General features: G+C 42.0%; 7 non-coding genes across 7 annotated transcripts; 4 read left to right on the forward strand and 3 right to left on the reverse strand.

Annotated features, from left to right (window-relative positions):
- Positions 1-1,945: 1,945 nt before the first annotated feature.
- Positions 1,946-2,027, reverse strand: trnal-aag (transfer RNA leucine (anticodon AAG)). The gene has a single exon. It is a non-coding gene; the product is annotated as a tRNA-Leu (tRNA).
- Positions 2,028-3,705: 1,678 nt separating this feature from the next.
- trnat-agu (transfer RNA threonine (anticodon AGU)) lies at positions 3,706-3,779 on the forward strand. The gene has a single exon. It is a non-coding gene; the product is annotated as a tRNA-Thr (tRNA).
- Positions 3,780-4,791: 1,012 nt separating this feature from the next.
- Positions 4,792-4,873, reverse strand: trnal-aag (transfer RNA leucine (anticodon AAG)). The gene has a single exon. It is a non-coding gene; the product is annotated as a tRNA-Leu (tRNA).
- Positions 4,874-6,551: 1,678 nt separating this feature from the next.
- trnat-agu (transfer RNA threonine (anticodon AGU)) lies at positions 6,552-6,625 on the forward strand. The gene has a single exon. It is a non-coding gene; the product is annotated as a tRNA-Thr (tRNA).
- Positions 6,626-7,637: 1,012 nt separating this feature from the next.
- On the reverse strand, positions 7,638-7,719 carry trnal-aag (transfer RNA leucine (anticodon AAG)). The gene has a single exon. It is a non-coding gene; the product is annotated as a tRNA-Leu (tRNA).
- Positions 7,720-23,242: 15,523 nt separating this feature from the next.
- On the forward strand, positions 23,243-23,314 carry trnaa-cgc (transfer RNA alanine (anticodon CGC)). The gene has a single exon. It is a non-coding gene; the product is annotated as a tRNA-Ala (tRNA).
- Positions 23,315-24,628: 1,314 nt separating this feature from the next.
- On the forward strand, positions 24,629-24,701 carry trnak-uuu (transfer RNA lysine (anticodon UUU)). The gene has a single exon. It is a non-coding gene; the product is annotated as a tRNA-Lys (tRNA).
- The last annotated feature ends 733 nt before the right edge of the window (positions 24,702-25,434 follow it).

Consider the following 25,434-nt stretch of genomic DNA (forward strand, 5'->3'; position numbering starts at 1 on the left):
ACTGCTACAATTAATAATTGTCCAAGTAAATGCCCAAACCCTACAGAAGCATGCAAGAAAATGTGATCATTACCTATTGAATTTCCCACCGGCGTGGAGTTTGAATTCACAACCATGAGACTCAGTGTTCAAGAGTCACAGAAGAGGTCAGCCTGGTCTTCAGTTTGCCAACGATAAGCTCCGGCAGTGCTCCTCTGTAAAGCAGATTGTTCGGATCGGTTATGTGGGACGGCACTTCGATACTAAGATCGTTTGCAGCACACGCATGGTTTCCCCCTTCACGCAAAAAACATAGACGAAGGAAACTCTCTTGTCTTGGGCTGCTGACTCCCGGATTTAAAGCGCTCTGGGAGCCAGCTATGTCTCTAACAAGCACACTATAAAGACAGGAATTACACTTTGCTCACGTCACGCATGGAATGGCGAGGCTACTTGTTCCAATATTATCTAGTCTCACCTCATATGGTGCCGATTCCTGGTTTTCATTTAAGAAAGAGCACTGCAAACACCGTAAACAGTGCAAAACGTGTGATGAAAGAAGTCTTTTCCCCCCTTTGTCTAAAGCGGAACACAGCGGAGTCATGCCGAGGGTTGTGAGATCAAGATTTCAGTGGAGCACTGTCGTCTACGTCTTTAGCTACATGAGTTGGACATCCTCTTGTACAGGGAAAGCAGATTGAGATCCTCTGACATGAAAAGTGACAGATAAAAGCTATTTCTCATCCTTTCTCTTAGTGGTGGAACTATCGCATGTAAATGAGGCAACTTGCAAGGCGAGCAGGCTCGGTGCACACCGAACGCAGATGTCTCAGAGCAGTAGAGACGTGTCCAAGTGGCTGTCAAAGGACAGCACTTTGTCGGCGCTGTGGCTTAGTTGGCTAAAGCGCCTGTCTAGTAAACAGGAGATCCTGGGTCCGATTCCCAGCGGTGCCTTTCGTCCTGTCTTACTGTACAGAATTTATCCTTATGGGCAAATCCCATGCCTTTTAATTCAGGTGAATGCAAGTGTCCGTTTCCTTTCTGGAACAACTTGTTTTGAAAGAAATCTATACAGCTTGCGAAAGATGAAACACAAATCTTGCTTATCAGTGAAGAAGAGGTACTCCCAGCAGGCCAGCTAATACCAGCAAAAATTTTTTTTCACCCTAACCCAGAGAATGGAGAAAAGCGAGGCGCCTGTGGCTCTGCAGTGTAATCAGTTCGCGAGTTCGGCGGTTAGCTGAAAGAGTGGTAAATGGAGCTCGCCCCAGCCCGTCCTTATTCTTTTAAAGAGGATAAAAAATTAACTTCGCCGCCATTACTACCAGCTTTAAAAGACTGCCATGGGCACGGAAAAAAACACACTACAGATGACTTTTCTGGAACCGAAGCAGAGATTCCTTTACAACCAACTGATAAAGCTCAGCCAGTGAATACTGTTAACAGAATGTGAAAGCACGATCAACTTTGTAACTGCAACCACAGGAAAAACAGCAAGAAGCAGGCTCCATTCCCCATTTAAATCTGTCGTGCGAGGCATGCTTTTTGCACGCATGAAGTAAATCCCACGATTGCTTTTGAACTTGGACAAAGTACTTCCAAAGGAGCGCTATGCGCAAAGATTTAACAAGCTCAACCCCCGCCGACGATTTGGTGTGAAGAAGCAGAACATTCAAGTTTCACAGACAGAAGCAGCACGCCAGCACAGCCAACATTAAAACGGAGGGCACACTACGATTTGCATTGACACAAAAGTGATCTGGGCAGACATCGTTCCCTACATAACGCAAAAAGTGGCAAAGCGCTTTTGGGTTGAGAGGACGCAAGAAGGTTTTTGTTTTGTGCCTTGATGTCAAGCTGAGAAAGTATCTTTAAACACTTTGCTTAGTTTCTCGAGAGACTGCCAAAAAGCAGTTCCCTCCCTTTCGTCTGAAGCCAGCTGAAAGGGGGTCTCGACAGAAGCACCTGGCAGCGGTGGGATTCGAACCCACGCCCCCGAAGAGACTGGAGCCTTAATCCAGCGCCTTAGACCACTCGGCCACGCTACCCGCTGTGCACTGTTTCTTTGTCTCATTACTTGGCCGGAGGAAGCCGGGTGGGTTTTGCTCTTGTCGCCCGACTTAGTGGCGTTATGACCGTGGAACTGACTGCACCTGCTTTTTCTGAGATGCTTCCCCTCTCATGGCGAGATCTCGACTTCTTTAACACCTCTGGATAAAGATCTTCTGTGGAGCAGGTTTCAGACCTCTGCGTACAGCACCCTTGATGTCATTTTATTTTTACAGCAGCCGCATCCGGAAAGTTGTGTCTTTTACGTTTTATTTGAACAACAAAACTACATACAATACAAACAAGAGCACATATAACGTATCAAGAAAATCGTCAGGGGCACATGCTATAATACAATTACACTTTATGAAAAACGATTACACAAGGTAAATAAAGATAAGGTCCGCACAGCTTGTTCTTACATTTCGAAAGAGTCCGTAAATACCCCTTTACGTCTATTTTGAACTGTTCAAATGTAGGACTCTTCCCAGACCATTTCACTTTATACCACATTCCTAAACGAGGATGCTTCTCCTGTTTTAGAACTATTTTGGGCGGTATGGCTTATACAGCACACCCACAGTATTCTAATGGTGGACTGCAGATCTGTGCTATAGTTCAGTCGAATTCAAAGGATCCAGCAATCGTACTGGATTTGTCTGGGATTCTGAAATGTCTCTTGCAAAAGTATTTGGGTTTGCTTGAACCTTTGATAAAAAAAGTGATCTGATCTGAGACTACCCAGCTTACAATCTCTGAGGTAGTTGTCACTAAACTCGGACGTGATGTGGCACACATGTGCCATGTGCCTTTACTTTTGTAAAAAACTGGTATCGGGAAAAGTTTCTTAATATTTCTTTTGATTAGCATGCAAGAAAATGTGATCATTACCTATGGAATTTCCCGCCAGCGTGGAGCTTGAATTCACAACCTAGAAACTCAGTGTTCAAGAGTCACAGAAGAGGTCAGCCTGGTCTTCAGTTTGCCAACGATAAGCTCCGGCAGTGCTCCTCTGTAAAGCAGATTGTTCGGATCGGTTATGTGGGACGGCACTTCGATACTAAGATCGTTTGCAGCACACGCATGGTTTCCCCCTTCACGCAAAAAACATAGACGAAGGAAACTCTCTTGTCTTGGGCTGCTGACTCCCGGATTTAAAGCGCTCTGGGTGCCAGCTATGTCTCTAACAAGCACACTATAAAGACAGGAATTACACTTTGCTCACGTCACGCATGGAATGGCGAGGCTACTTGTTCCAATATTATCTAGTCTCACCTCATATGGTGCCGATTCCTGGTTTTCATTTAAGAAAGAGCACTGCAAACACCGTAAACAGTGCAAAACGTGTGATGAAAGAAGTCTTTTCCCCCCTTTGTCTAAAGCGGAACACAGCGGAGTCATGCCGAGGGTTGTGAGATCAAGATTTCAGTGGAGCACTGTCGTCTACGTCTTTAGCTACATGAGTTGGACATCCTCTTGTACAGGGAAAGCAGATTGAGATCCTCTGACATGAAAAGTGACAGATAAAAGCTATTTCTCATCCTTTCTCTTAGTGGTGGAACTATCGCATGTAAATGAGGCAACTTGCAAGGCGAGCAGGCTCGGTGCACACCGAACGCAGATGTCTCAGAGCAGTAGAGACGTGTCCAAGTGGCTGTCAAAGGACAGCACTTTGTCGGCGCCGTGGCTTAGTTGGCTAAAGCGCCTGTCTAGTAAACAGGAGATCCTGGGTCCGATTCCCAGCGGTGCCTTTCTTCCTGTCTTACTGTACAGAATTTATCCTTATGGGCAAATCCCATGCCTTTTAATTCAGGTGAATGCAAGTGTCCGTTTCCTTTCTGGAACAACTTGTTTTGAAAGAAATCTATACAGCTTGCGAAAGATGAAACACAAATCTTGCTTATCAGTGAAGAAGAGGTACTCCCAGCAGGGCAGCTAATACCAGCAAAAATTTTTTTTCACCCTAACCCAGAGAATGGAGAAAAGCGAGGCGCCTGTGGCTCTGCAGTGTAATCAGTTCGCGAGTTCGGCGGTTAGCTGAAAGAGTGGTAAATGGAGCTCGCCCCAGCCCGTCCTTATTCTTTTAAAGAGGATAAAAAATTAACTTCGCCGCCATTACTACCAGCTTTAAAAGACTGCCATGGGCACGGAAAAAAACACACTACAGATGACTTTTCTGGAACCGAAGCAGAGATTCCTTTACAACCAACTGATAAAGCTCAGCCAGTGAATACTGTTAACAGAATGTGAAAGCACGATCAACTTTGTAACTGCAACCACAGGAAAAACAGCAAGAAGCAGGCTCCATTCCCCATTTAAATCTGTCGTGCGAGGCATGCTTTTTGCACGCATGAAGTAAATCCCACGATTGCTTTTGAACTTGGACAAAGTACTTCCAAAGGAGCGCTATGCGCAAAGATTTAACAAGCTCAACCCCCGCCGACGATTTGGTGTGAAGAAGCAGAACATTCAAGTTTCACAGACAGAAGCAGCACGCCAGCACAGCCAACATTAAAACGGAGGGCACACTACGATTTGCATTGACACAAAAGTGATCTGGGCAGACATCGTTCCCTACATAACGCAAAAAGTGGCAAAGTGCTTTTGGGTTGAGAGGACGCAAGAAGGTTTTTGTTTTGTGCCTTGATGTCAAGCTGAGAAAGTATCTTTAAACACTTTGCTTAGTTTCTCGAGAGACTGCCAAAAAGCAGTTCCCTCCCTTTCGTCTGAAGCCAGCTGAAAGGGGGTCTCGACAGAAGCACCTGGCAGCGGTGGGATTCGAACCCACGCCCCCGAAGAGACTGGAGCCTTAATCCAGCGCCTTAGACCGCTCGGCCACGCTACCCGCTGTGCACTGTTTCTTTGTCTCATTACTTGGCCGGAGGAAGCCGGGTGGGTTTTGCTCTTGTCGCCCGACTTAGTGGCGTTATGACCGTGGAACTGACTGCACCTGCTTTTTCTGAGATGCTTCCCCTCTCATGGCGAGATCTCGAATTCTTTAACACCTCTGGATAAAGATCTTCTGTGGAGCAGGTTTCAGACCTCTGCGTACAGCACCCTTGATGTCATTTTATTTTTACAGCAGCCGCATCCGGAAAGTTGTGTCTTTTACGTTTTATTTGAACAACAAAACTACATACAATACAAACAAGAGCACATATAACGTATCAAGAAAATCGTCAGGGGCACATGCTATAATACAATTACACTTTATGAAAAACGATTACACAAGGTAAATAAAGATAAGGTCCGCACAGCTTGTTCTTACATTTCGAAATAGTCCGTAAATACCCCTTTACGTCTATTTTGAACTGTTCAAATGTAGGACTCTTCCCAGACCATTTCACTTTATACCACATTCCTAAACGAGGATGCTTCTCCTGTTTTAGAACTATTTTGGGCGGTATGGCTTATACAGCACACCCACAGTATTCTAATGGTGGACTGCAGATCTGTGCTATAGTTCAGTCGAATTCAAAGGATCCAGCAATCGTACTGGATTTGTCTGGGATTCTGAAATGTCTCTTGCAAAAGTATTTGGGTTTGCTTGAACCTTTGATAAAAAAAGTGATCTGATCTGAGACTACCCAGCTTACAATCTCTGAGGTAGTTGTCACTAAACTCGGACGTGATGTGGCACACATGTGCCATGTGCCTTTACTTTTGTAAAAAACTGGTATCGGGAAAAGTTTCTTAATATTTCTTTTGATTAGCATGCAAGAAAATGTGATCATTACCTATGGAATTTCCCGCCAGCGTGGAGCTTGAATTCACAACCTAGAAACTCAGTGTTCAAGAGTCACAGAAGAGGTCAGCCTGGTCTTCAGTTTGCCAACGATAAGCTCCGGCAGTGCTCCTCTGTAAAGCAGATTGTTCGGATCGGTTATGTGGGACGGCACTTCGATACTAAGATCGTTTGCAGCACACGCATGGTTTCCCCCTTCACGCAAAAAACATAGACGAAGGAAACTCTCTTGTCTTGGGCTGCTGACTCCCGGATTTAAAGCGCTCTGGGTGCCAGCTATGTCTCTAACAAGCACACTATAAAGACAGGAATTACACTTTGCTCACGTCACGCATGGAATGGCGAGGCTACTTGTTCCAATATTATCTAGTCTCACCTCATATGGTGCCGATTCCTGGTTTTCATTTAAGAAAGAGCACTGCAAACACCGTAAACAGTGCAAAACGTGTGATGAAAGAAGTCTTTTCCCCCCTTTGTCTAAAGCGGAACACAGCGGAGTCATGCCGAGGGTTGTGAGATCAAGATTTCAGTGGAGCACTGTCGTCTACGTCTTTAGCTACATGAGTTGGACATCCTCTTGTACAGGGAAAGCAGATTGAGATCCTCTGACATGAAAAGTGACAGATAAAAGCCATTTCTCATCCTTTCTCTTAGTGGTGGAACTATCGCATGTAAATGAGGCAACTTGCAAGGCGAGCAGGCTCGGTGCACACCGAACGCAGATGTCTCAGAGCAGTAGAGACGTGTCCAAGTGGCTGTCAAAGGACAGCACTTTGCCGGCGCCGTGGCTTAGTTGGCTAAAGCGCCTGTCTAGTAAACAGGAGATCCTGGGTCCGATTCCCAGCGGTGCCTTTCTTCCTGTCTTACTGTACAGAATTTATCCTTATGGGCAAATCCCATGCCTTTTAATTCAGGTGAATGCAAGTGTCCGTTTCCTTTCTGGAACAACTTGTTTTGAAAGAAATCTATACAGCTTGCGAAAGATGAAACACAAATCTTGCTTATCAGTGAAGAAGAGGAACTCCCAGCAGGCCAGCTAATACCAGCAAAGTTTTTTTTCACCCTAACCCAGAGAATGGAGAAAAGCGAGGCGCCCGTGGCTCTGCAGTGTAATCAGTTCGCGAGTTCGGCGGTTAGCTGAAAGAGTGGTAAATGGAGCTCGCCCCAGCCCGTCCTTATTCTTTTAAAGAGGATAAAAAATTAACTTCGCCGCCATTACTACCAGCTTTAAAAGACTGCCATGGGCACGGAAAAAAACACACTACAGATGACTTTTCTGGAACCGAAGCAGAGATTCCTTTACGAACCAACTGATAAAGCTCAGCCAGTGAATACTGTTAACAGAATGTGAAAGCACGATCAACTTTGTAACTGCAACCACAGGAAAAACAGCAAGAAGCAGGCTCCATTCCCCATTTAAATCTGTCGTGCGAGGCATGCTTTTTGCACGCATGAAGTAAATCCCACGATTGCTTTTGAACTTGGACAAAGTACTTCCAAAGGAGCGCTATGCACAAAGATTTAACAAGCTCAACCCCCGCCGACGATTTGGTGTGAAGAAGCAGAACATTCAAGTTTCACAGACAGAAGCAGCACGCCAGCACAGCCAACATTAAAACGGAGGGCACACTACGATTTGCATTGACACAAAAGTGATCTGGGCAGACATCGTTCCCTGCATAACGCAAAAAATGGCAAAGCGCTTTTGGGTTGAGAAGACGCAAGAAGGTTTTTGTTTTGTGCCTTGATGTCAAGCTGAGAAAGTATCTTTAAACACTTTGCTTAGTTTCTCGAGAGACTGCCAAAAAGCAGTTCCCTCCCTTTCATCTGAAGCCAGCTGAAAGGGGGTCTCGACAGAAGCACCTGGAAGCGGTGGGATTCAAACCCACGCCCCTGAAGAGACTGGAGCCTTAATCCAGTGCCTTAGACCACTCGGCCACACTACCCGCTGCATGCTGTCTCTTTATCTCATTACTTGCCTGGAGGAAGCCTGGTGGGTTTTGCTCTTGTCGCCCGACTTAGTGGCGTTATGACCGTGGAACCGACTGCACCTGCTTTTTCTGAGATGCTTCCCCTCTCATGGCGAGATCTCGACTTCTTTAACACCTCTGGATAAAGATCTTCTGTGGAGCAGGTTTCAGACCTCTGCGTACAGCACCCTTGATGTCATTTTATTTTTACAGCAGCCGCATCTGGAAAGTTGTGTCTTTTACGTTTTATTTGAACAACAAAACTGCATACAATACAAACAAGAGCACATATAACGTATCAAGAAAACCATCAAGGGGACATGCTATAATACAATTACACTTTATGAAAAACGATTACACAAAGGTATTCGGGTTTGCTTGAACCTTTAAAAAAAAGTGATCTGAAACTACCCAGCTTACAATCTCTGAGGTAGTTGTCACTAAACTCGGACGTAATGTGTGTAATTGTGTCGAAACCCAAAACAGTAACATATTTAAGAGTAAATGCCTCCTAATAGCTAGCAAGCGCTCCTAGTTAGTAAAGTTGTTTGTGTCCCTGCCAGTCACGCGGGAAACCGGGGTTTGATTGCCGACGGGGAGACAGCTAGTTTTTTTTATGACCAGATTCCAGTCTTTAATGCTGTGTGTGAGAGTTTACGTAACTTTCCTTTTCTCACATTTTCTGACGACTATTCCGAAGGAGCGCCCTGTCAACTCCTAATACTTTTCAAAAATCTGCCTGCATGTTTGATTAGTTTTGTTTTACTTAGAAAATGTTCAATATCGATCATAACTAAAGAAAATTATGATCAGAAACAAAAACAAAATGTTGAAGATGCAACTCGATCTTGAATCAGAGCTGGGTGACATGGGCTAACTTGTCCTGCACTGATCAGACTAATTGAAATGGTCTGATTCAGAGCCTGTGCAGCTTGTACTAATACAACAACGCCAGTATTGAACCCTCAGCACCATACTGACTACTGAGCACAAGTTCAGCTGCTCTCCAGCTTTGTTACGCATGTTTTTTTATTGCAAATGGAGCTGATCTCCAGACAGTACAGTGTTAGTCAGCAGCCTCTACTAGTAATACATCGCCCCTGTCCAAAATCTCTAGGTAAAAAAAACACATTTTATACATTTGTCTGTTTAAAGATATAATCTCTTTAAAAAAGACAAAGGGTTTGTGTGTCAATTGTTTCGAATTAATTTCGAACGCAAAGAAAAGTAGTTTTCTTCCAAGAAATCACACATTTGTCGCATCCTCCATACTATACTTCTCTCTTGTAGTAGTAAAGCATTTTGATTTAAACTGAACAATATATTAAATGTTTCATCTATACACTTACGATTAACATAGGCAGCCTTGAACGGATTGCGGAAATCAAATATACAGATGGATTCAGAGTGTGCTTTCCAACTTTTGTGTAACATTTTCCTTTGATAGGGCCGAGTTGTTTTTAAAATCTGGATTAAATAAAAAGGAGTGACGTCAGTGTAAAACAGCTTTCCTTCATGGGGAACAACAGTTGTGTTCCATATTTCTAATTATTTTGGTTTCAAGATAGCAATTTAGTATGAAACATAAAAGCCAGCTGGATAAATCTGTTACACGTCATTTACAATGGTCTTTCAACTAATAGCCCGTGCAGGGATCAAACCCCAACTGTTGTTGCGAGTTGCATAAGGCTCTGCAACATGCAGATGAGAAACTAACCTCCGCTTCTTCATTATATACACAGTGAGCTATATTTGCGAGTCTACTGCCCCCTGCGGGCTCTGTATTTGATTGCGGTACAAGACCGGCCGTGGAGATAAAGTGAGACGGGTGTGTACATTAAAAGGCTCATAGGGTCCCTGGGAAGGCTCAAACCACCACCCTTTTTGTTAACAACCGAGCCACAAAGACTCATGTACAGCTTAACACTCCTCGGTCTCAGTGAAAGTGATACACTCCGTAAAATTTCTGGAGAATCATTTGTCAGTTTCCCTACGGGATTAATAAAGTATTATCTATCTCTCTTAAAGGAAAATCGCCAACAGTGGCCGATATCTATTGGAGTTTTTTTCATTCTATACTGCAATTTCTGAAGGGTACAGGCTTGGAGAATTGGACCTTATGGTGAAGGCTGCGGGCTCAGCAGCAGCAGAACCTGATCAGTATCGGTTGACTCCGATATACTTTGACAACTTAACTTCTGGATTTAGAGACATTTACCTTAGTGTCGGTATACTAAGATGTTTTGGTAACGAGGAAGGACGGACAAAGCAAATTGGCAGAATGTGTGCTATTTTGTTGACTACAAGTCCTCACATGCCAGAGGGTCTATATTAAAAAAAAACGTAACAGTATAATCTCTTGTACTTCACAATTTAATAGTGTCTGTTACATTGTGTCTCACACCTCAGTCTCAGAATTGTGAGACAAGTTTGTAATCAGGAGGGAGGGCAATAGCAATTCAGCAGAAATTGCATTCACCTTTTCCCAATGCATTTTCACATGCCATTTTCTCACATGCTCAGAGGGTCATATTTTTAAAATGGTATCATAAAATGTCCTGAAGTTCAGGATTTTGACAGTCTGTATATTGTGTCTCACACCTTGATGTCAGAAATATGAGATGATTTTAAAATCAGGAGGGAGGGCCCTAGAATATAGCAAACATTGCATTGCATTGACAATGTATTCTCTCGTGCCATGTTCAGAGGGTCGTATTTAAAAAACGGTACAGTAAAATGTCCTGAAGTTCAGGATTTTGATAGTCTTTTCCATTGTCTCTCACACATCTGTGTCAGAATTTTTAGACATTTTCATAACCAGGAGGTAGGTTCGATCACCCTCTGCTCATCCTCAGTTAACCATATAGTCTCATATGCCATGTTCTAAATGTCCCATTTAAAACTGCTATATTAAAATTTCTTGTAAAATGCAAGAGTTTGAGACTTTTTATGATCAGAAGGCAAGGTCGTGGAAAATATGCAGGAAGTGCCAGTGAATTTACATTTTGCCTTTGTCTTATTTACTCGTGGTATAACATGCCAGTTTGTTTTATTGTGAGTTGTGTTTCTGAAATGTGTTTCATACAAAAATGCAATTTGGACAGTCTCTACTTACATATTCCCCTTTACTGAGGAAATGTACAATAATACATCCGGAGAAGTATTTTTAAAAATGACTGTAGAGAGCCATCTACAGGCGAAAGACGACATAACATCACAGCAGTCGCATTTAAGATGGAACGAAAAACACAAAGCAGCAGCTGGCGAATAAGAAGCCAACTTCAGCCTTGTTAATGCAATAGCATTAGGTGAGGTGGAAAAATATTTCTTGCTCTGAATCTTAACATTTTTATAGGAGGTGTTCTAGGACCTCTTGCCTCAGAAAAAAAACTGCCAGTACATCACTTATTTCTACTCCATCAATAGCAGCAGTGTTATCAGTACTGAGCCCTAAATGTAGGTCCTATCATCATATAAAAAGTCGAAAGTATCGACTGCATTCAACTGATAAAATGTATCTTCTATGAAAGTTATATCTTTATCCAAAATACATCGGAAACAAATTTGCACGTTTTTTGGGGGGGATCCTGAAGACTGAGACTCAAGACTCAAAACTTTTTTTTCCTTCTTTCCAGGAGGAAGGATTATTCAGATGCAAACATTGTCCCAAAATCGATGTACTCTTCAATGATATTCAAATCCTCAAATTCTTCATCTGAATGTCGATATTGAAATATGATATCGTACAAATTGTGGTTTTCTTTTTAAAGCAAATTTTATGCTTTAAATTAAATAAATTGTATTTATTATGAATGTGCCGGAATTTTTTCAGTACTTTAGAGGGTTCTGCCATTTTAGATGTTATGCTGTTCCTGTCTGATTTATCAAATGTGTCATTTAAATCTCCCGTGTTTTCTATATCAGCCTGAAGGCCTTGAAGTAAAGATTGCAATTCATCCAAAAATGCAATTCATCCAAAAAAAGTTTCCCACTGGTGATACATACAAGGAAATGAATGTACATTTTCCCCCCAAATCAACAAATTTAAAATCAAATAACTCCCTCATCTGCAGGTGGAGAGAATAATGTCAGAATAAATACAGGTTTAAAAGTCAGGAGCATTGATAGTCCTATTTTAAAATGACACTAAAATGCTCACAATATATTAAAAAGCTCTGTAAAATAATAAAAAAATTAAAAAAGGTAAAAAGAAATAATACACAGTTATAAAGCTCAGGAATTATCAATGGGAACTTACAATGGGTTGATATGATTTAAAAAATAAAATATTTGAAAAAATCCACTTACAATATGCTAAAAATGGCAAGAATACTTAAAACAGGTTTTAAAATTTTTAAAAAATAAAACAAGTTAAAAATAAATACTAAATGGGTTTAAAATTCAGGAATGTGATTGGTCAGATGCTTACAATGAGTGTTGCTGGTGTTTCGTGTGATTTACTGAAATGAAAAAATATTCAATTTAAAAACGGCAAGAGCTCGTATGAAAAAAAAGTTCTTAAGTATCTTTGTTGTAAGAGCTGCACCAGAACTAGTGTATTCATATACATCAGAAAAGTAGCTGAACGTGACTGGTTTATATTCAGTTATATGCATTGGGGACGAAAAGGAGACTTACATGGATTTTATTAGGTTTTAGGAATCAGAACATTTATTTTTACACATTTATGCCTACGAGCAGAAATAACTTCCTGCTTTCAGCGCTTTTATTGTTTCTGCTTGTAACCTCGAACAGAGAAACCTAGTACTGACTCACAGAAACGCCCCGGAGTTTCTGTGTTTCTGGGATTTAAGAGGGATGTACTGTATGAAGACAGTAAAGGGAGTTTTTTTTTCCCGCTGTAGAGTATGAAGGCGGTTTGATGAGTCTGGAGGGAGGAGACGAGCATTCCGCACGGGGAGCGCAGAACAACGAGTTTCACCTGCAGCTCGCCGAGTCCTGTCCTATATAACCGCTGAGCCTGGGACACACTGAGTCTCTAACCAGTGTTTGAGATGTAAAGGGTTAAACCCAGAAGTCGAGAGTGGAGTTTTTTTATAAGTGTAAGATTAAGGGAATAGGGTTTTGGTGGGTTTGGTGCACAGCAGAGGTTTCGGTTTAGGTTTAGTTTGCTTTTGAAACATTTGTAACGGCCATGGCGGCCTGTAGGGTCGGCATGCACCGTTACTTTTGCTCACTTTTGGTGTATAAGGGTGGTGAGGGTTCGGCTCACTCGGGTGATATTTCACGGTTGGACTTTTCAAGGAAGGTGTTACAGAAAGGATTAAGGCATTAGATGTCAAATGCTTAATCACTTTGCTGAAGGGAATTGGTTTTGACATTAGTTTCAATCGGCGAAGTTACTGGAACAATTTTGGATAAAAATAGAGTAGAAAAAAAGATGTGGGCCTGATTAGAATGTTTGAATGGCAGAAGCTGATGGATCTTTCTAATGTGGTGTGAGCCTGGTCAGTACCTGGATGGGAGACCTCCTGGGAAAAACCAAGGTTGCTGCTGGAAGAGGTGTTAGTGGGGCCAGCAGGGGGCACTCACCCTGTGGTCTGTTTGGGTCCTAATGCCCCAGTATAGTGACGGGGACACTATACTGTAAACAGGCGCCGTCCTTCGGATGAGATGTAAAACTGAGGTCCTGACTCTCTGTGGTCATTAAAAATCCCAGGGCGTTTCTCGAAAAGAGTAGGGGTGTAACCCCGGTGTCCTGGCCAAATTTCCAATTGGCCCTCACCAATCATGGCCTCCTAATAATCCCCCCCTATGAATTGGCTACATTACTCTGCTTTCCTCCCCACTGAGAGCAGATGTGTGGTGAGCGTTCTGGCGCACTATGGCTGCCGTCGCATCATCCAGGTGGATGCTGCACATTGGTGGTGGTGGAGGGAAGTCCCCATTACCTGTAAAGCGCTTTGAGTGGAGTGTCCAGAAAAGCGCTGTATAAGTGTAAGCAATTATTATTAATTAATAGGACTGTGATTGTTCGCATGTTTAATGAGATGGTGATGAAGGAAGATGTTGTGACATGGTTGTCTAAGTATTGTTTAGTGAAAGGTGAGCTTCAGAAAGTCTTGGATGATGATGGCATCTGGAACTGTGCATGGAGAGTACCTGTTTCATTGCATGAAGACAAAAAATGGTTATGGTGGATTTAAACACATTCCTTCTTTGATTGGATTAGGTGAAAATAGAGGCCTTGTGTTCTACCAAGGGCAGCCAAAACCGTGCAGGAGATGTGGGGAGCTGGGTCACTTTGTGGATGCCTGTACAAAGGTGGTGTGTGGTAAGTGCAAGGAAATTGGACATGCATATACTGAATGTACAAGCGTGAGGAAATGTAATCTCTGTGAGTGTGAAGGTCATGTGTTTAAAGACTGTCCAAATTCCTTTGCAAATAGAACAAAACTGGGAAGACCAATGCTCTTCCAATAGCCTGCCACCTGTGGAGACTGAAAGTGCTCAAATGAAATGTACAGAACAGAGGGTGCAGTCTAAAAGAGACATTAGATTTAGAAAATGATTTAACTCAGAAGAGCAGAAGAGTGAGGGAAGATCATTTTCCGAGTCCTCAGGTAGGTTCTCCCATGGGTTTAGATGTCTCCAATATATGTGATCTTACTGACCAAGCTTTAGAACCAGAGACTCAAGGAAGGCAGGTGGAGATATATCCTATGGATTGTGGGGGTGGTGGAGGAGGAGACAATTAAAGCAAAAGGGGGGGGAGGCCTGTATAGTAGGTGTCACCTACTGAATGATTGTAGCCAGAGCTTTAAGTCTCCCCTGGTCCTACTTAATTATGGCTCTTAATATTGTGTCCATAAATGTGAGAAGCATTCGCTCCAAGTTAAGGGCAAGGAATATACTATCTTTTGTGAGGAAGGTAAATGCTGATATTGTGTTGTTACAGGAGTGTGGGTTACCCTTTAAAAACGGCTATAAGGATATGGAAGAACTGGGGACATTGGGCCCATCAATCTGGAGTGGGTCCAAAGAAAATAAATCTGATGGTATAGCTGTTCTAATTAAAAATAAGATGGTAGAGGTACGTCAGCACCTTGTAGTGAAACCAGGGAGAGCACTGGTGGTGTATCTGGGTTTCATGAATGTCTAATTTAAACTCTTAAATATATATTGTCTGAGTTGCTCACATGACAGATATGTCCTAATTCAGGAACTGAGTATATTGATTGGGATGGGATTTTAATTCTCTTTTAGAAAGAGAAGGCAGAATGAGGGGCGAGAGGCGGGTCCAATTTGATAAATCATCAATATTATTGCAAACATTATGTAAAGATTTTAAACTGAAAGATGGCTTCAAACTTCATAGTCAGGGGAGGGCAGGTTTCACATGGGACTAGTCTAATGGGACCCAAGCCTCACGCATTTTGTTTGATACGTGATTTTACTTGCACGACCGCAGGCCTAACCCCTGTTTTTTTTTCTCTGACCATTGTCTGCTGTCATGTACAATTTCTATTCCAACAGCTGTTACTGTGGGGAAGGGTGTGTGGAAGCTTGATATTTTGCTTCTGGAAGGTGAGGAAGTGACGCACAGGTTCAGGGAAAGATATAAGGAATGGCGGTCTTTGTATGACCTGTTTGACACAAGAGCACAGTGGCCGACCCTGCGCTCTGACCCCCAGCTTCTCTCCCTGTCTGTGTGTCTCATGGAGTTAGAAAGACTACAAGCTGTGCAAACTTCCAAATCTTTAACATCATTTCAAGGGTGTATGATAGATCATTCACAAGATCAAATGGCTGTTTATTATTGTAAGAACTGTAGTTATCTACTGTTCTTTTTACTCTTTTGCTTGCATTATACAGCCGTTAAGTGCATTTAGAACCTAAGAGATATCCAACTGATTAACCTGTCTGATGAATGTTAAATGGGTTGTGACATTTGGCAAAGTTTTTTCTACTGCTTCTGATCTTATACAGTGGTCAGAATCTCTCATCCAAAAGCTGATGAGTGGGAGGGGGGGAAATTAGTGTGTAAAAAAACATTAAAGAGCATAAGGGTTTTCATCACATGGACTTGTTTGACTGTTTAGGATTAATGTTTTGGTGCCAGATCAATTAAAGGACAACAACCAGAAACACTGGTTCTCAGACTGAACGCATTCTCCTTCAATAATCTTTTTTACCAACAGGTGAGTGGAGTTGCCATGGCCACCAGAATGGGACCCAGCTATGCCAATATCTTTGTTGGCTGGGTAGAAGAACGCTTCTTCGCTTCCTACACTGGCTATGTCCCTGACCTCTACAAGCGATATATCGATGGCTGCGTCAGTGCCACCACATGCTCCAACGATCAGCTTAAGTGCTTCCTGCACCATTTCACCAACTTCCACCTGTCCCTCAAATATATGGTTAACATATCTTCCACTACTCTTCCGTTTCTGGACATCAACTTCTCCATCAACTACCCCAGACTCTCCACTTCTGTTTATTACAAACCCACGGATTCACACAGCTATCTCTTGTTTTCACTCCAAACATACTAAAAATTCTCTCCCTTTTTCACAGTTCCTTCGGCTACAACAAATATGCAGCAACGACATCGACTTCCAGAATCAAACCCTCAAAATCGACTCCTTTTTCATCAACAGAGGATACCCCAGCAGTGTTATTGACAGGGCCCTTGCCCGAGCCAAAAACACCCCTCGGACCATCAACCCAATCAGGAACTCCCACCATAACAACCGCATTCCTTTGGTGCTTCCCTAACACACTTCCTATCCCCAGGACTGTTAACGACAACTTTTCCATCCTACAGGATGATCCCTCCATTGGGGCCCTCTTTTCTGACCGCCCCATCATCTCATATTGGCAATCACCTAATCTGCGCAACCTTCGTGTTCACAGCTCCCTTGACCGCTCTCAGCAACCATCCACACCAGGTACTTTCCCCTGCAACAGAGCTCGCTGTATCGCCTGCAAGTACACATCCAACACCACACTCATTCAACGCACCTCAGGACAATTCTGGATCACCCAGATGGCATCTTGTACCTCCAGCAACCTTATTTACTGTATCTCTTGCAGTAAATGCCCAGTTTCTCTCTATATTGGAGAAACAGGAAGGAGACTTGGAGACCGCTTCAGAAAACATGTCAGGGCTGTGAAGATTGAAGATCTCTCCAAAAACCACTGTTTCTCATTTCACCTCTGATGGCCATGACCACTCTAATCTCTACGTCTGTGTTCTCAAAGATGGTTTTCTGAACTCATACATTAGTAAGACTACTGAAACCAAACTTATCCTGCAGCTAGGATCACACCTTCCCCCTTCTCTAAACGACAGACTACTATTCTACTAAGTTTTTCTCCATTCATTGGAAGTTTCATTTCACACCTCTCAACACCTTTTCTGACTTCACACCTCTTGTTTGGCCTCTCTTTCTGTCCCCTGCTCCCGCCTCTCACTCCTCCTCCCTCCCAGCCTTTGTTCTCCCACTACATTACCTTTGCCTACTGCCTTCTCTCTCTCACACCTGAAGAATGCTCCACGGCCGAAACATTGTTTTCTCTCTTCTTTTTTTCAGCATGGAATAAACCTATTACTTGTTCCTTAACAACCGGAAACAATATCTTCGGTCTTTCCAGAGCTGTAAGTAGTCATTCCAAGTTTATTAACTTGTCTCTGTGCTTGTATGTACTCTTCAATAGCCACTGATGTTCTGTACAACAGCTATTTTTAAAAATAAATTTGCATATTTTTGGACTGCTTTTAAAGAATTGGCACATTTGGCAGAGCGGCGGCTCTGTGGCTAAGGATCTGCACCTGTGGCTGGAAGGTTGCTGGTTAACATCCCACGGTCGGCAGAGGAATCCTACTCCATTGGGCTCCTGAACAAGGCCCTTAACCCCAACTGCTGCAGGGGTGCCGTATAAATGGCTGACCCTGCGCTCTGACCCCCAGCTTCTCTCCCTGTATGTGTGTCTCAAGGAGAGCAAGCTGGGATATGCAAAATAGGAATTTCTAATGCAAGAAATTGTATATGGTCAATACAGTGATCTTATCGTATTGGCACATGGTAATCTCCAAGGAACAAGTAATAGGTTTATTCCATGCTGAAAAGAGAAGAAGAAAACACAATGTTTTGACCATGGAGCCTTCTTCAGTTATGATTTGATTTTTTACAATCATACCCACACAAACTTTGCAATTTTAAAAAATCTTGCAAACACAACCCAGATATGTTGACTTTTAAAAAACAAAAACAATTTGGGGTATTTTTTTTAAGAAACACATACTTCTTTTCTAGTTTTTTATGTGGCTGTGACTGTCAGAAATCATCAGTGAAAAGGTATGCAGATCCTGTGCAGATGCAGGAGCAAGTAGTTATTGAGACAGGCGAAGAATCCAGACCGAGATTGTTAGGTGAAAGGTAGATCGAAATACTGGAAGTACAGAGAGAAGCAAACAATTCAAAACAGAAGGTAAGGTCCAAGGTCGAGAGGCAAAAGGGAGTTCAGTAACCAGTAAGCGAGATTCAGAGTAAACGCGAGGTAGAACTCTCAAAGAGAAGACTCAATACCGAGTAGCTGGAAGCGGGTTTGAATGGTTAAAACAGTGCTTTGCTGGTGGATTAACAAATGTTATTATTAACCCGCTGCTGGTACTGGTTAGTTCTTTTGTGAGTTGATCTCCCCTGGCTGGTGGTCGTGACAGTGACAGAATGCTGTTTTGTGATTGATGCTATATCAAAATATAGGGTCCCTCAAAAATTAAACACAGAAATAAAAACATTTAATGGACTGTTGCACTCCTACACTATTAATATCCAATGGGAGTTGAATTTCAATTATGTTTCCACTTCATTCAGATGTGTTCCCTATTTTTCAGGTTGTTGGCAATGCCACATGTTAAAGGAGGACAGAGGAGTAGGAGACCAGACCTCTGGTCAAGGGCTGGTGGAGTAGGGAATGAGATCAAAGAATTTCTGAAGTTTTCTAAGCAAGAAAAAAAAAATTAGGTGGCATGACAATATGTGGTCAACACTGTCAAACAGAGTCCTTGGAGAGGATTGCTCCAGCAACAGGAAATGGTTATCAGTATCTGGCATGAAGATAGAAAAAAAGTAAGAATCCAAGTGCTTAGGGCGCAAAAGGAGGTGAGTATTGGTAAGGATTCCAAACCAGATGACAGTACACAATCTATAGTTAATATTTCAAGTCAAAGTGAGGGACATAGTTTGGAAGGCAACACAGAGCTTAGAAGTTCATCAGGAGATACAGAAGATGCATGGGCAGCACACGGCAGCACAGACAGTGGTGACATGTTTGAAGGGGAAAAAATCTGTGTAGAATCAGAAAAAAAGCCTGAAGAACACAGTGAATATTCCCAGGGGGCAAGCTCGTCTGGGACGTCACCTCAGGATAAAAGGGGATTAAGAAAGATTATGTCTGTGCCTAAAACTTTCCAAGTATGTCTGAAGGCTGAACAATGGAGAAAAATACCACCTCTAAAAGGTACATCTAAACTAAGATGACCATGGACCCATATCTTATATAGCGAGTTCAGGAAGATAAATCTTTGCTGCCCAATAGCCTTCAAATACCAATACATCAGGGAAGAGAACAGCAGAAAAAAAAAAAAATTCTGATGATTAAAGCAGTCTGTACATTCAGTTCCTACCTTCAGTACCATCAGTTCCTGTAATGTAAAATACATAATGACAACAAGACACAAACCAATGGGCAATGATGACATCACAATTGATGTTGTACGAGTAGGGCAAATACAACACAGTGAAAGGGAAACAAAATTTCGAAGTCTGATTTCGAAAATTTATCTAAGGCTCACAAGCAAGTATTAAACACTTCAGCATTTACTGTTCGAATACCACACTTTGTCAAAACACTGCCGCTTCTTAAGCTAATAAGTAACGGTTTTTGAGCACGCATTGTGTTGTTAATGCTTATATTAAAAAAAGCATAAATTCACATAATGGAATTTGGACTGAACAAAGTAGTCCAGCCCCTTTACAACATTACATATCTACTGATTAAAGCTTAAAACTACAGCAGCAGGAGTAACAATAATGGCAACAACATGTTTGGAGTTCGGCATTTCATTTATTCTGCGGAAACATCTTATCGGAATGAACTGCCCGAAATAAAAGAGTAATTGCGGCTTCAGATCGTTATTACAGAGCATTGCGTTGTTCTGTTCATGCTGACTACACGCTTTAAATTTGTCATTTACTGTAAGCGTTGCTTTTCCAGGTTTTTCTGAAATTCCTCGCATTTGAGCCAGTACTAAAATATTTCATTCCCGTCGCTGAATACATCGTGGAAACGGTATTTGCAACGGAATGCTGTCACACATAAAACCTTTTTGTTATTCGGTTCTGAAGTTTGAAAATGAAAATAAAACGGGGGTCACTTCATAGGCTTGAAAGAAGTCCAAGCAGCATAAAAACCCGCGAATTCTCACAAATTGCACTGCGCTGCAACTTTCTTCTGCTGCTTTTATAAATCAGCCTTAAACATTTGAATGCATACCTTACCGCTGCTAATCACATTCACGTGTTTACGAAGCTTTTTTCTGTCCGTTATGTTTTTTGCTAAGTAGTTTCTCCGTTTTCCTCGTACTGTGATTGTCAGCGAGCACAACAAGACTGAAACAGTGTAAAAGCAGGTAAAAAAGACAGGGTAAAATGCCTGACTGTCGGGAGTGGGATTTGAATCCGTGCCTCTATTTGGAGAGCGAAACACAAAGCTTAAAAGACACGAAGCTGTGAATTTGCTGTTTTAAACTGCTCGACTATCCTGAAAAAATGTGTGCTGATTGCACCAGTCGCATCCGATTTTCCGTAACTTTAGGACGATTGATACGGCTGGACTAACACAATTTGTGGCGTTTAGCATGACATGGAAAACGGTACCGGAGCATTCGGGTCCGGACTACCAGACTCAGAAACAGTTTTTACCCCCGCACTATCAAACTATTAAACTCCCCGCCTCTCTCACTCTCACCTCACCTCTCACCTATGACCTGAACCTCACAGTGCCTTCTTTCTTACCAAAAACCCAAACACACATTGAAAATCTACCTCTACCATACATGTCAAAAAGCTCACCCCATCATTTCTATCCCTTTATTTCATTCTTTCGATGCATGTTTTTGCACATAACCTGTTACCTTTTTGTTGTTTTGCACGCTGCCTGTTGTTTTTTGGACATCGGCTGTTGTCTCTGTCTTTCTTTTGTTATACAATTGTATTGTTGTTGTGTTTTTTTCTTTGTACTACTTATGTCCGAGAGCTAGCTAAATAGCATTTCGTTATACCATATACCTGCGTATGAGTATAATGACAATAAACTTGAACTTGAACTTTAAACTTGAACTTGAACTTGACATAGTCTTGCAGGCAGTATATTAATTTATCGTTAACTCGTTTAAAAAAACACGGTCTTCTCGTTCCTAAGTCAGATTTTTTTGTGCTTTCGAACGTTACTTCCAACCTGGACTGACAGCTCACCCGATCTGTTTGTGATCAGACCATGGAGTCGGGGGCTGTATCAAGCGCACGTTCCTTCCCAATGCTGAGGCGATCATTCGGAAGATGGGTGTGAAGAGAGACACGTTTTGTCGACTAAAAAGCAAGGCAGGATATGCAAGAACACTAATCACTTGCAACACTTATGTTCTTTTGTTATTGAGACTCCTACATTGCAAGTTTTTTTGAAGACCTTGAAACAGGCATGGGTGGGGTTTGAAACCACAATCTTCAGTTTACAAGACCAACACCTTACCACCTGGCCACTGCACCTTTGAGTAAATATGGGAATAATGTTGTTCAAATGTTTTTTTTCTGAACCTGGTTTACATCGCCTGGAGGTAGCAACAACAATAAAAGGGATACTTAACAAGGAGATACGCCGTAGCAGTGTGACTCCAACAGATGCTCCTGAAGAGGCTGGAGGTTTAAGCCAGCTTCTTAGAGCGCTCGGCCGCGTTACTATCAACAGCGGCTCTTCAGCTCTTGTTGTTTGACCTAGTGGTTTTATAAGGCGTGGAAATGACCGCAACTTCGTTTTCTGAGATGCTTTCTCTCACGTGGTGAAATCTCGACCTCTTTGACATCTCTGGCTATAGTTCTTCTGTAGAGCACCTCTGCTTATAGTGCCCTTGAAGTCATTTTATTTTTACAGGAAGACGCATTCCCTAACGATCTCTCCTGTTTTAGAAATGCTTCATAAGGCGTGTTTGATTCAATGGACAAACAGTATACTAATTGTACAATGCAGATCTATGCGGCATTCGTACTGGATTTGACTGGGATTCTGAAATACTTCTTGAAAAGGTATTCAGATTTTCTTGAACCTATAATAAAAACACAGACCTGAAACTCCCTAGCTTCCAATCTCTAAAGTTGCTGTCCTTAAACTCGGACGTGATGTTCTGCAGACGTGCAGTGTCCCTTTACTCTCGTTGTTTTCAAAACGACCTCCGTTGTCGAGCGCAGTTAAAGTGGAACTGGCCTGACTGCACAGGAAAGTACGGAATGATAAAATGTTTCTACGGCTCAAAATGTCCCTTTAGACCCTCGTCATGTCTCTGTGAGGAACGGGTAGGTAGAGAGGTTTAACAGATGCTAATGATGTTTCACACGGGGTGTTACCTGTTGCAGTGTTTCAAAAGATGTGTTAGCGGACCACAGATTATCTTGAAAAGATTTGGGTTTGCACTGGCTGGGATTCAAACCTGACTCAATTATTTGGAAGGCGCCTGTACCACCAACGCACTTCCGAGAAGCACCTGCAAATTATTACAATCCTCTCTCTCACCTACAAAGTTATGGAGACACAGACTTCCAATGAAAACTCAAGGCTTTATTCACTCAAGGCTCCACTCTTTTGTTGTGATGTCATTTTAATTAATATTAGCTTTGATAAGGTGTCATTTTTGCCTCTTAAAGGTAAAGTCTGCTCCTTTCTTCCTGGTATAGAAAGAATGTGTTCCATCTTTGTTTAAAAACACCAGTAAAAGTAAATTATTCAGCTCTACCGCCTGTGTGCATTGACAAGACATCTCAAAAGGACATATTAAATAAGAACACGATCCTTCCTGTTACCATTCCTGTGGTTGGGGTGTTGTTTCACCCTTTTACGTTAAATCATCAGTACTGCTGTTTTTCTATGCATAGTTTAATCAAGAGCACTTAAAAGATGCAAAAAGCTTTCAAATAAAATAGAATTGAAAGACAGTCGAGTAAGGAGGTAGAAAAAAAGCACTCCCCCGTCTGGGAATCAACCACCGTTGCCCATGTAACTGGATACAAAAATAACAGATTCATTTGTGCCCAGTCTCTTGAAGCTTCGATGCGATTATTTTTCCTTCCTTATTTCTTCATTCCTACGAATTTACTCTGTAGTAGAAGAAACGCGAAAGTGGGAAATTGCAGGCATTCTTCGTGAGTGGTGTGATCAGTGAGCATTTAGACATCTCTAAGTCTGTTCCGCAAATTTAAGCATCGGGGATGTAGCTCAGCGGTAGAGCGCATGCTTCGCATGTATGAGGTCCTGGGTTCGATCCCTGGCATCTCCAGGTGCTTTATATTACAGTACTCAGATTGCAATCTTCTGGTGAGTGAGAACTCTTTGCTCGTGTTCAGAGAGAGCCAGGTTTACACAATTAAATGCAGGCACACTCGACGTGCTGCAGAGTTGCGCTGCTGTTTTAAATGTACCTCTTTTAGTTCTGTTAAATCCTAAATTATTTGAACTAATAATTTAGTTCAAATTCAGGAAATCTAGAGATTGCTTCACACTTGTCATGGCTGTTGCAGAAAACACCTGTTGAATCTCACCCGGGATTTCCTGAGAGATCATTCAGCGAGCGAATCCTCCTTCTGAACTCCGCACTAAACTGAAAGCTTCACGAACTCCTCACTGCGTGTCCTGTACTGTTACAAGTGCTCTCGTGTAGATGTGAAGCACAGCCATAAACACACTTTTAACTTTTTCCGTTTGTTAAGGAAAATGCAAAAGAGCATGACAAGTATTGAACGTATAAAATATCCATGGCACAACTCGAGAAAGTACTGAAGGACTACACATCGACTTTTGATGATTACAAGAGATTCAAGAAACACAATCGTCCGCAGCTGGGTTTGGATCCTGAACTCTAGAGTTAAAAGAACATAAGCGACGGATATGACCTATAAACTCTCTTAATTGTCTTATAGTTTATTAAATAAAATAATTTCTTAATAAATTCTAACTGTTGAGAGACGATTTATTGAATTTTAACAATATCACAATTACAAACTTTTTCGGTTAAACTGTTATTCACATACTCTAACGTAAATAAACGTGAGTGTCTTCCGGTGTGTGAGACAATTTCTCCAAAAAATATTTGTTAGTCTGTCGGGAGGCTGTGCAAGGTGTTAAGAAATAGAATTTCTAAAAGACAGGCTCCCTAAGCTTAACATCAAGGCTGTTTTCTCTACAGAAATGCTCTTTAAATTTCGGCACTGTTGCAACTCCCTTTATAAAGGGTGTGCACACGTATACAACAAAGGCATTGAAAGATTGTTTTAATTATTGTTCCAAAAAATGTTCCATTTGTTTTCTTTTTAATGTTGTTGATTAAAAGATTTTATCAAATGAGAAAAAAATCTGAATGTGAAAAATGGTCCAAATGCTATTGAAAAAAATCAGTAATGTGAGGAAAGATGGATTGTGGGAGCCCCTTAACTACCCATGTCATGCTGTATTTCTCACTCATTTTACTGGGATTGGTGCCGTCGCTTCTGGATAGTCTGTCAGTGGTCATTCCAGACGGGTCAGGTATGACTGCTCTTCGGAACAAGAGACACGTGACTTGCGAGGATCCCGACAGTGTCTTCCTTCTTTCAGAGCCCGGATAGCTCAGTCGGTAGAGCATCAGACTTTTAATCTGAGGGCCCAGGGTTCAAGTCCCTGTTCGGGCGGCTGTGCCGTTTTTAATTCTATTGTGAATGTCATTCTAAATAGTCTTTTATCTTTCACTCTTCTAGCTGTACTGTGGTTATTTTAAATGTCCATTACTTGTATTTACAGTAGTGTATTTAGTGTTTCATTTCAAAAAACGAAAATGTTCAAGTAGATCTTGTCACTCTACTCCACGTAATCATCTAAATTAAATCACAGTAGAGTACAGCTCACACAGTGAGAACTCTTGAATACGACAAGAGGAAAGGTACACTGCACATCTGCAGAACATCACGTTCGAGTTTACAGTGACAGCAGAGGTTGGAAGCGAAGTAGTTTTTATTACTTGCTCGCTGAACGATCTCTCAAGAAAACTCGGTGGAGATTTAGCGGGTGTCTAATAATCACGTTCAAAAAGGTGACGATAAGTTTTTTTTTAACTAGGTAGCCTTAATGGCAACACGGTGTGAGTAGATCTTAAAGCAGCCGCAGAGTACCCGTAATGGCAACACAGTGCTTTGAGTTCGTCTTTTCTTATTTCTTCTGCAGAACCAGTGGAATCGGAATATACTGATCCGCATAAGAAGCGCTTTCGGTTTCTGATCATTTTTTATTGAGCGCTGCTCTAAGTACCACAGGCAAGATGGCTGTTGGTCTAAGGCGTTGCGTTCAGGTCGCAGTTAACCCTGGAGACGTTTGTTAAAATCTCACTTCTAATAAAGAGGTCTTTCTCGTTAGAGTAGAAACGATAGA

This window comes from Lepisosteus platostomus, chromosome 5, assembly GCF_059453375.1.
Source record: "Lepisosteus platostomus isolate fLepPlt1 chromosome 5, fLepPlt1.hap1, whole genome shotgun sequence".
Lineage (NCBI taxonomy): Eukaryota > Metazoa > Chordata > Actinopteri > Semionotiformes > Lepisosteidae > Lepisosteus > Lepisosteus platostomus.